Below are 10,937 nucleotides of genomic sequence, written 5' to 3'. Positions count from 1 at the left end.
GGTACTGGTAAAGCACTTACTATGAGCCAAGCACTGTACTAAATACTGGGGTGGATACAAGGTAATCAGGTTGAACAGAGTCCCTGTCCAACATGGGGCTCACAGTCAAAGAAGAAGGAAGTGGGATTTAATCCCCATTTTTAGAGGAGGAAATTGAGGATTAGAGAATTTAAGTGACTTGCCCAAGGTCCCACAGCAGACAAGTGGTAGAGCTGGAATTAAAACCCAGGTCTTTTCACTCTCAGGCTCATGCTTTTTCCACTAGGCCTTGCTGCTTGGTATTGCTTATTTCCATTTTGTAGACTCAATAAGTGCAATTACTAACTACTGGTAGGTGAGATTGGGATTTCCAGAGTGCCCAGTGGCTGAATGACTGCCCTTTTCTGTGAAGGGTGAGCAATAGTCCTCTGAAAGGTAATTTTATTCCTAGAGAGAGATTGGCTTGGGTGAGAGAGGGGAGATCATTAGGTGATCCTTTGAATGCAGAGACATCATGAGAGGGGGACAGGGCTAACAGTGAAGAAAATGCAACTCTCCCCAGTGCCACTTTCTCACCATGTATGTAAATGGAGAATTTGTGAAAGTGTAAGGAGATGTAAAATCCTGAAATAATTGGGAGGCTATAACCTAAGGAGAAGAAAAATTAATAACTGTATATATTTTCATTACCCTATTTATTTTGTTAATGAGATGTACATCACCTTGATTCTATTTATTTGCTATTGTTTTAAGGAGATGTTCATCCCCTCGATTCTATTTATTGCTATTGTTTTTGTCTGTCTCCCCCAATTAGACTGTAAGCCCATCAAAGGGCAGGGACTGTCTCTATCTGTTACCGATTTGTACATTCCAAGCGCTTAGTACAGTGCTCTGCACATAGTAAGAGCTCAGTAAATACTATTGAATGAATGAATAAGGGACAGCTTTCTGGACAAGGTGAGATTTTGAAGGGGCCTTGAGGATGGGCAGAGCTGAGATCAAGTGGATTTGAAGGGGGAAGGTGTTCCAGCCTCGAGCCAGGGGGCAGAAGAATTAGAAGCAGCATGGCCTACTGGATAGAGCACAGGCCTGACAGTCAGAAGGTCATGTGTTCTAATTCTGGCTCTGCCACTTCTCTGCTGTGTGACCTTGGGCAAGTCACTCCACTTCTGTGGCCCTCAGTCCTCTCATTTGTAAAATAGTGACTAAGAATGTGAGCTCAGTGTGAGACAGGGACTGTTTCCAATCCAATTTGCTTGCATTCCCCCCAGCACTCACGACAGGGCCTGGCACATAGTAAGCGCTTAACAAATATTTTTAGAAGAAGCAGTTTGACGTAAGGGATAGACCACAGGCCTGGGAATCAGAAGGTCATGGGTTCTAATCTTGGCTCTGTCATTTGTCTGCTGGGTAATCCTGGACAAGTCACTTCACTTCTCAGTTACCTCATCTGTAAAATGGGAATTGAACCTGTGAGCCCCACTTGGTAAAGGGACTGTGTTCAACTCGATTTACTTGTGTCCACCCCAGTGCTTTGTACAGTGCCTAGCACATAGTAAGAGCTTAACAAACACCATTATTATTATTATTATTATTAGTCTAATAATAAAAACCCTAAATTTGTTCAGGGAATTTGTCCTTTATCTATCTCTATCTATTGATAAAGATATCCAGGACATATATATTAGTTAAAATAAATGTATTTATTTTAATTCTCAATTTCCTGCATTTTAATTAATTTTAATTGGTGACATTTGCCCTCTGTTTAGTGCACAAGATGGAAGGAGGGTTGGAGGAGGAAAGATGATATTGGGAGATGAAACTGGAGTGGCCAATTGCTCTGGGCAGCGTGGCTCAGTGGAAAGAGCACGGGCTTTGGAGTCAGGGCTCATGAGTTCGAATCCCGGCTCTGCCACTTGTCGGCTGTGTGACTGTGGGCAAGTCACTTAACTTCTCTGGGCCTCAGTTCCCTCATCTGTAAAATGGGGATTAAGACTGTGAGCCCCACGTGGGACAACCTGATTCCCCTATGTCTACCCCAGCGCTTAGAACAGTGCTCGGCACATAGTAAGCGCTTAACAAATACCAACATTATTATTATTATGGGCAGGAAAGTGTGGATATAAATAACAATCTATGAGAGTACAAAGGTCTGATTTACTGCAGAGATCAAAAGTAGAAGGCATTTTCTTCCAGAACTTTATTGACTCCATTGAGTCAGTAGTAGAGATTGCACTTTTTGCTGCCTGAAGCTAGCTAGGGAAAGATTAGTAGTGTTACCACTTTGGGAGGCATAATTAGCCTAATTAACAGCGCTTTAAGAGATGTAGGCACTGATGTTATTGTCTGGGTTGCTGTGTTAACCTTGCTAAATTTCTTCAGTTGCCTAGGTACCCCATCTTATTTATTTTTTTATTTTTTGGTATTTGTTAAGCACATACTATGTGCCAGGCACACATACTAAGTACTGGAGTCAATACAAGTTAATCAAGTTGGACACAGTCCAAGTTCTATGAGGGGGCTCACAGTCTTCAACCCCATTTCACAGATGAGGTAACTGAGGCACAGAGAATTGAAATGATTTGCCTCAGGTCACACAGCAGATAAGTGGTGTGAAAAGCTTGAAATACTGTACCCCTAGCATAGAGGACATATTTATTTTGAAGGTCAAAACCCATAAAAAAATGTATTTCAGGGTTGATACATTGCCTTTTCTAAAGAGAAAGAGAGAACTGAAGAGGCAAAATTGAAGTGTCAATAAGGCATGGTATCGTGCATGTAGTGAAACACTCTTGGTCAAATTAAACCTACCCTCCACTAGGAAAACAAGACAAGCATTTACTGATCCACATAAACTCGGACAGAAACTGGATTCCAAATTCCTTTTCCATTGCTCTAGGAACGCCCTGTTATTAGGAAAGAGAAGGATTTGTGTTATTTTGAGAAAATCAATGTTTATATTTTCTTGCACAACTGTACCTAAATGTCCAAGGTTCATTTAAAAAATTTTCATTCCTATGATATTGAGAAACAGCTTTGTATTCATGATGATGTTGCATCATTATCAACCAATATTTGCATTTTACAAAGCAAATTAAATATCCATTGGCTCATAACCAAGTGTCCTTCTTTGGAATTTGGGTCTAGCAAGACTACAATATTAGTAAAGCTTAGTTTAGTGACCAGTTACAAGGAATCCAATAATAGGAAATGTTACCTCTTTAGCAGTGGAGTGAATTTAACATCTAACCTGGAGCTGAGAGAGCAGAGTTGAGTGACCAAGAAGAAAAAGTGATTTAAATGTTTTAGAATAATCCTACTTTCCTAGCTTTAGACATCATTTTTTAATTAAACCTTGACAAGATAGCCGGCCATGTTAATTATATTATTAACAATCCTTTTTTATTGTTTAGAGAAATGCAAGTAGGGAAACCCTGAGATTTCAAAAATCCAAGATTTTTATATATAGCAAAACAGAAATTATTCCCACATGTGACATCAAAATAGTGCTTGTCACATAGTAAGTGTTTAATATAATAATAATAATAGTATAACTCAAAATTCCTTCTCCTTCTATGTGAGCAGAATTGAGACCAAGAGCAAGGCTAGTTTTCTTAATCTTTAAATGTAAAAGCACTTGTTGCACACCAGAATCGTCTAGTTTTAATGTTTTTCTTCTTAAATAAGAGAAATGTAAATGATAGAGAAGGGATTCTGTCAAAGGATTCACTTTATCCAAATTCAATTAAGGATATGTTAGCACTTATATATCTAAATATATATTTAAATAAGCAAAGTGGTGATGTTGTGCTTGAATCTATGACCTCTGGGCATTTGATTTCACCCCACCCACAACCCCACAGCACCTATGAACAGATCTGTAAATTATAAACAACTGTTTATATTAATGCCTGCCTCCCCCTCTATTCTGTAAACTCATTGTATGTAGGGAATGGGACCACTAACTCTGTTGTATTGAACTCTTCCATGCACTTAGTACAGTGTTCTGCACATAGTAAGCACCCACTGGTATCAGTAAATACCACTGATAGATTGATTGATGTAAATCACTAAGACCATTTTCATGGAAGAGCAGGAGCAAGAGCAGGAGCTAAACTTATCTAAAAATTAGTGGGAATTATGACGATATTATTAAAATCTCCCAATACATTTTGTTTACAGGGGAGCCTTATTCTGCTATACTAGCAACTGAAAAAAAGCGATTACTATTTTTGTTGATCAGAAAGACAGTGTTCTGTTGTAGGAATAGTGTCCCTATCACTATCTTTGCCATTCAAAAAGGACAGTGTTCTGTTTTAGGAAGATTATCATGTGCTTGGAATGTTGTCAGACGTGTGCCTAAGACTGATCAGAATGACTTTTCTTTGGCTGAATAATGCATGTTTTATCTGCCTGAAATTTAAATTCTTTGACAGGTTGAATGGATGGATATCATTTATTGAATCAATATAGCATTAAGTGGAAAAGGATGGAACTCACGTGCTTGTGAGGGTATTAACATGTATACACGTAGACAAAGAGAATATTTTAATGGGTTTTGCAGGTTTTTTTGTGATAGAATGCACCTTGTTGGCAGACCTAGGCGCTTCCCTGACTCCATTTTTTTGCCCTTAAAATATTACACTTTTCCATCTCCACTAGTCACCACATTTAAGACCTGTTGTAAAATGAGAATCCTGAACATTATATAGATATGTGTCAAGATACCTCAACTTTTTTGATTGATCAAAAACTCTTATAAACAATCGTTAGCATTTACTCACCACTTAGTGTGTGCACAGCAGTTTACCAAGTGTGTAAGAAATGTAACAGTAATACTATTAATGATAATTGTGGTATTTGTTTAACACTCAATCCTCAAGGATCTTATAATGACCTATTAGATTATTTTTAAATGGTGAGAGTGAGGAATATTGTCTTTTATATGAGTGAAAGTTTTAGCAATGGCAAGTACTTAATATAGGAGGGGAGGGCAGTAGCAATGCAATCTCCTGTCATAGTGGGACGATGACATTTCTTTCCACCCCCCTTCTTTTCTATGTTTGGGGTAGGCTGATAGCTGTGCTTCCTGCTGCATAATTCAGACCGGACAGGGGTCAAGCTGGCTTTGCAGCAAGCTTTGTAGCGAAATACACAAACCACTCCAGGGCATGGAGGAATCTTTCTTCCCCACTGCCAAAACAAGCAGATTACTGTGTTCTGCTTGGCTACTCAATGTCATGATATGGTAGACAAGCCAACTCTCTGTATTGCTGTGAAAGACACCCATGTTGTTTTATCCCAAATTTTCTCTTATTCCTAAAACTAATTCTTCAGAACTCAAAGATTTGAGAAAGTGGGGTTGAAATTGCTTCCTTATCATCTATGGTGATCTTGGGGATAATTGAAGGATTCTATTCAGCCTTCCCTGTCTTGACGTTCTTGTACCGGAAAGCCTTAGGGGGACTAAGTCTTGGAAGGAAGGAAAAAAAGTCCTCGGTTTTAGAGAAATGACAATTTGTTTATTAAGAAGGGAATTGTATATCGTAGAAATTGACACCAGTAACTGAGCTTTATATATAAGGCCCACAAAAAGTGAACCAAAATTCATTCTATTAGTCATTTTTAAGGATGCTCATCTTTTAATGTATTGTTAATTGCCACGTAAAATCATGTGTTCAATATCGGAATGTATTACAACTCTCCTAAATCATCTCTTCTTCAATCTCTTATCAAAACCAGAGAAGCAGCATAGCCTTAGATAGACTACCAGCCTAGGAGTCAGAAGGACCTGGGTTCTAATCCAGCCTCTGCCACTTCTGCTCTGTGAGCTTGGGCAAGTCATTTAAACCTCTGTGGGCCTCAGGTACCTCATCTATAAAATGGGGATTAATGCTGAGAGCCTCATGTGGGACTTGGACTATGTCCAACCTGATTAGCTTGTGTCTACTCCAATGTTTAATACAGTGATTGGCATGAAATAAGCGCTTAACAAATACCATACAAAAATCCTTCTGAGTCTTAGGCACACAAAATTGTATTCAGCAAAATATTATATGGCCTAGAGACACCTAGTGCTGAATCCAGTAGTCATATTACAGAGTTTGGATAGCATGGAATTAAATGAAAACGGAAAAATAAGAAAGACATACTTTTTCTGAAAAACAAACAAACCCAGATTTCGAGTAATTAAAAAAACAACACTTGACTCAGTGTACTGGATCCAGGAATTGTTTAATATGCAGCACTGTTTCTAATATTTAATCAATCCTTAGAAAGGCAAATCTTCTGGTGTTAACTTCTATAGGAAGAAAGGTTAAATCTCAGAATGGAACATTTTAACAACCCTACAAATTGCCATCTATTAGACTTCTAAGTGGGAAAAGGGATAATGCCTTTGGCTTGTTAGGTGATTTAATTGAATATATTTATATGGTTTCTTCATTATTTTGAATAAATATTGGATAAAGAATACAATGACTGCAAAAGCAGCACACAGACATATGATGGCCAGTGAGAAAATAGCTTGGCAATCCCTATTTCCTGTTCTGGGAACACCAGAGTTTTATGAACTTTTCAAGGACCTGTGTCTTTGTCCCAGTGTACACCAGAGAATTAATAGTTTAGGTTGCTTTCCTTACTACTTACCCTTTAAAAAGAATTACTTATCCCAGAGGAATGATTTATTTTATGGCTGCATTCATAATACCTCCTTGTACTCTTGGGAAAAAATAATCTCTAAGGAATACAAAATGAATAACATGCCGGCAAACAAATTATTGGGAAGATTTGTTTAATTTGTCTTCCCAGAAGATATTTTCAATTGGGAGAGCTCATCAGTTTCCTTTTCCTCTTCTCATGTGTTGTTTTGCTCTGATATGTAATTTGTATTTTAAATTGTGAATTCGCTCAGGAGAGGCCATGTTTAATTATGTCAAGCATCACTCCTATAGAGCTTCAGCCATGTTAAATGCAAATGGATTTCTACCACTTTGAGTGGTTTAAGGATTTTGGTTCTTTCATTTTGTATACTGTGGATTTTAATTGTAATTTAATCATGTGTGCAGCACCACAGGCTGCCCAAGGGTATATGGAGAGTTGCTTTAAGAATAGTCTTAATAATGCTTACAATTTGTTTATATGGATTACCTCTGTTTGCAGTGGAAGATAAATTGTGTTTCTAATGTAGCTTCTATAGTAACCACACAAGCTCTTCTCATCCCTCTTAACAAAATTCAACATAAACAATTGGCTTTGTACTTAATTTTTTTTATAACCCCATAAAATAAAGCATGTAAATTGAGGAGAGCCATTTACTGTAAAATTGATTTAAGTGGAAGGATTGAGTAGCTTGTGTTCCTCTTTCCTCTTCTACACTCAGTAACATAGGTCCTTTTTTGAAGATTGGTTGCTTTCCTTGAACTTTTTTTTCTGCAGAAGAATAATTATCTCTCATCATCATTAGACATTATTCCCTTTGTGACCATGTAGATCCCATAATCCCAGAGGCTTGCAACCAAAGAAACAGTTAGGTGGATATCAGCATATCTTATCATTTATGCTTATATTCTAAGAGGATTTCCTGCTCAAGTGCTACCCCAGTGCCTGCCGCAGAGTAAGCCCTTTATAAGTACCACTGAAACAAAAGGTGATGAGAGAATCCTGTAAGGAATATCAGACTAGAGCTGATACCCAAATGAAGATGAACTGTTCTTCCTCTGGAGGATGTGAAAACAGCAGTGAAAAAAAAACAAAAGAAAAGAAATATTGGAGAAAATATGTATCTCTATTATTATATTACAGCCAATCAGTCATATTTATTGAACACTTACTGTGTGAAGCGAAACAGTGGTCGTAGTAATAGTGTTCATTAAGTGCTTAGTGTGTTCAGAGCACCGTACTAAGTCCTGGGAGAGACTATTCAAATGGGAATTAAACATGATCCTATTCCTCGAGAGGCTCAAATCTAAGAGGATAACTGGGGAGAAGAACTGGAGACAGACACCTCAGGAATGATGAAACATTAAGACACAACACAAACAAATACGCAAAATAAAGCTAACTCTGATCAGTGTTCAAAATGGAAAACCACTGTTTTTTAAGCATTCCCCTAGAGCTAGAAATCACTGGATTTTGCCGATTTCTCCACATTTCTCCTAAATTTTGGATTTCTTTGGATATTTCAGGAATTTAATGAATTCTCATTTTATAATTTTTGCTTAATTTGAAGACATTATCCCAATAAAATGTCCACGCTTGATACTGTCAATATCAAACCAGTAATCAAACTTTGATTACATTTGGGATTTCCAAACTTCAACAACATTTCCTAAACACATCTACATTAGATTAAATTGGATGCTAGCAATTAAATGCTTTGAGTTTATGAGATTACCAGTTGATTCATTTGTTACTAATTACTGCTAGCTACTCTGCAGATGGGCATTATTACTGCATTCCGAGAGCATCCAGGCCAACGCTGACCTTTCAGGATCCACTTTAACTCGATTCATTTAAATGAGAATGCCAGTATATGCTGTCATTCAGATAAACTAAAGAAATGTTCCCTTCTAATTATTTCTTTAATATGCATATTTGGGGTAATAAATTCAACCCCTGAATAGGCTTGTACACCTGTAGCTACCCACAAATTACATGTTATAAATCCATATATAAATGAGAAAATTCATTTCATAGCTATAGATACAGCATATATATGTATATATACATATATACATATTTTATATATATTTCTAATTGTCTGTTTTCTAGCACATGGAGAAGGCAATATGAATGCTGTGTGTTTACATATAGTATATATATATTAGGAAAAAGCCAATTAGAAACGTGTATATTTTACTAGAAAACACGTGGAGAATAGTGAAGTCACTTCAAAAATAATTTCCTACACATAAACACTCTGCTAAATATAATGAAGCTTACTCTTAATCTTCTCAAAGTTCCTTCCAATATATAAATCTAAAATCTAATAAATGCACTGGCTTTTAGCTGAGTAGACATGGAAAGCATAAAACATGATATTCTGCATATGATCCTTTATTTTTCTATTAGAACTGCTATTAGAACTGCTTTAATATCCAGGATTTGGGAAAGTGGAAATTATTCTGGAGACTCAGCAGTGAATATAAAAATCTAGTTGCAATTGTGACTCAAAAACCAAATACTGCTTTTAGGGGCTAAGATTGAACACTTTCTGGGATTTATCCTTGCAATTTTTATATAGGCCTTGTATAAGAAAGGTGCAACCTTTTATATTACTATAGAATCAAGAATGTAGTTCAATAAACATCCACAGTAGCTCCAGTTCTGGAGCACTGCATTGGAGCTCGGAGAGGATGCACAGGAAGAAATTAGATATAATAATAATAACAATGTTGGTATTTGTTAAGCACTTACTATGTGCAGAGCACTGTTCTAAGTGCTGGGGTAGATACAGGGTGATCGAGTTGTCCCACGTGAGGTTCACAGTTAATCCCTATTTTACAGATGAGGTAATTGAGGCCCAGAGAAGTTAAGTGTCTTGCCCACAGTCACACAGCTGACCAGTGGCAGAGCCGGAATTCAAACCCATGATGACCTCTGACTCCCAAGCCCGGGCTCTTTCCACTGAGCTACGCTGCTTAGTCACTGTCCCTTGGGGAGTTGACAGTTTAGAGTATAAGTGGGGAGAGGAACTGGAAACAGACATATTGGCAATGAAGAAACACAAACTAACAAAATAAAAACAAAATCAGTAGGGTGTTATGGCTAGAAGAGTAGAATATCAGGCTCTTCGTGGCACAGAGTCCAAGGTACAGCAACCATTCCAGCAGCCACAGGTCTTTCCCAGGTTTTGTAAAATTGCCAGGGAAGTCTGGGAATTCTCTTGGATGCGGACTAATGTGACATTCAAGATAATGGGTTGGGGACTAATGAACCTCAGACAAATTTAGGGCACTCAACTTAGACTGTGAGCTCACTGTGGGCAGGGAATGTGTCTATTATACTGTACTCTCCCTAGAGTTTAGTACAGTGCTTTGCATTAGTAAGGGTTCAATAAATACAATTGACTGACCCCCTGACCACTTGTCAGGCAGCCAAAACATATGCCACCCACAGTGATAATATACTTGAAGCCAGCACTGTTGAGGTGAGGATAATTTGGCAGGGAGGCATGTCTTTCTTTGCCTTTTCAATTGTTTGGTTCTGGCAGGTTGGATATTGTTCTGGCAGGCTAAAATTGAATCTGGCAAGATTCCCTTAGTGGGGAGTGGCTCCAGCACCACTGTGCTTCATTCCAGTCAAGAGTGAATTCCAGGTTCATTTTGGCAGGTGTGCTGAGTTGGTGGTGGTTTTAGCTAATGGGTGTGGCTCTTTCTTCTTTTAGACAGGTGCAGGATCATGGAAAAGGGTGGTGCTGTATTCTTGCTTAAACTTGGTGTGGATCAACTGGAAGTAAGGAGTTTAGATTCTTTGAGGATTAGTGAAGACAGTTTAGAATTGGAAAGCAGCAGGGCTGAATCTGGGAATCAGAGGACCTGGGTTTTAATCTCTGCTCTGCCATTTGCCTGCTGTGTGACCTTGGGCAAGTTCCCTAATTTCTCTGGGCCTCCGTTTCCTCCTCTGTAATATGGGGATTCAATACCAGTAGTCCCACTCACTTAGACTGTGTCTAACCTGATTATCTTGTATCTACCCCTGTCCTAGAACAGTGTTTTCCACATAGTAAATCCTTAGCAAAGACAATCACTATTACTCTTGGGTTCTTTTTTCCCTCAGATGGCTTAGTTTCAGTTACAACTTTTGCCTTGACTCTGGAAATCTCATACAGAGAGAAAAAAGCTAAAACAGAATAGCTTAAAGGATATCCAGTTAGAGATTAGTATCCTGTTGGTAGGATTAAAATTTATAGCAAGTATCTTTCAAAAATCTTGTATATTATTCCCAGACTTGCTATA

This window comes from Ornithorhynchus anatinus, chromosome 8 (assembly GCF_004115215.2).
Source record: "Ornithorhynchus anatinus isolate Pmale09 chromosome 8, mOrnAna1.pri.v4, whole genome shotgun sequence".
NCBI classification, from domain to species: Eukaryota; Metazoa; Chordata; class Mammalia; order Monotremata; family Ornithorhynchidae; genus Ornithorhynchus; species Ornithorhynchus anatinus.
This window is presented reverse-complemented; position numbering follows the sequence as displayed.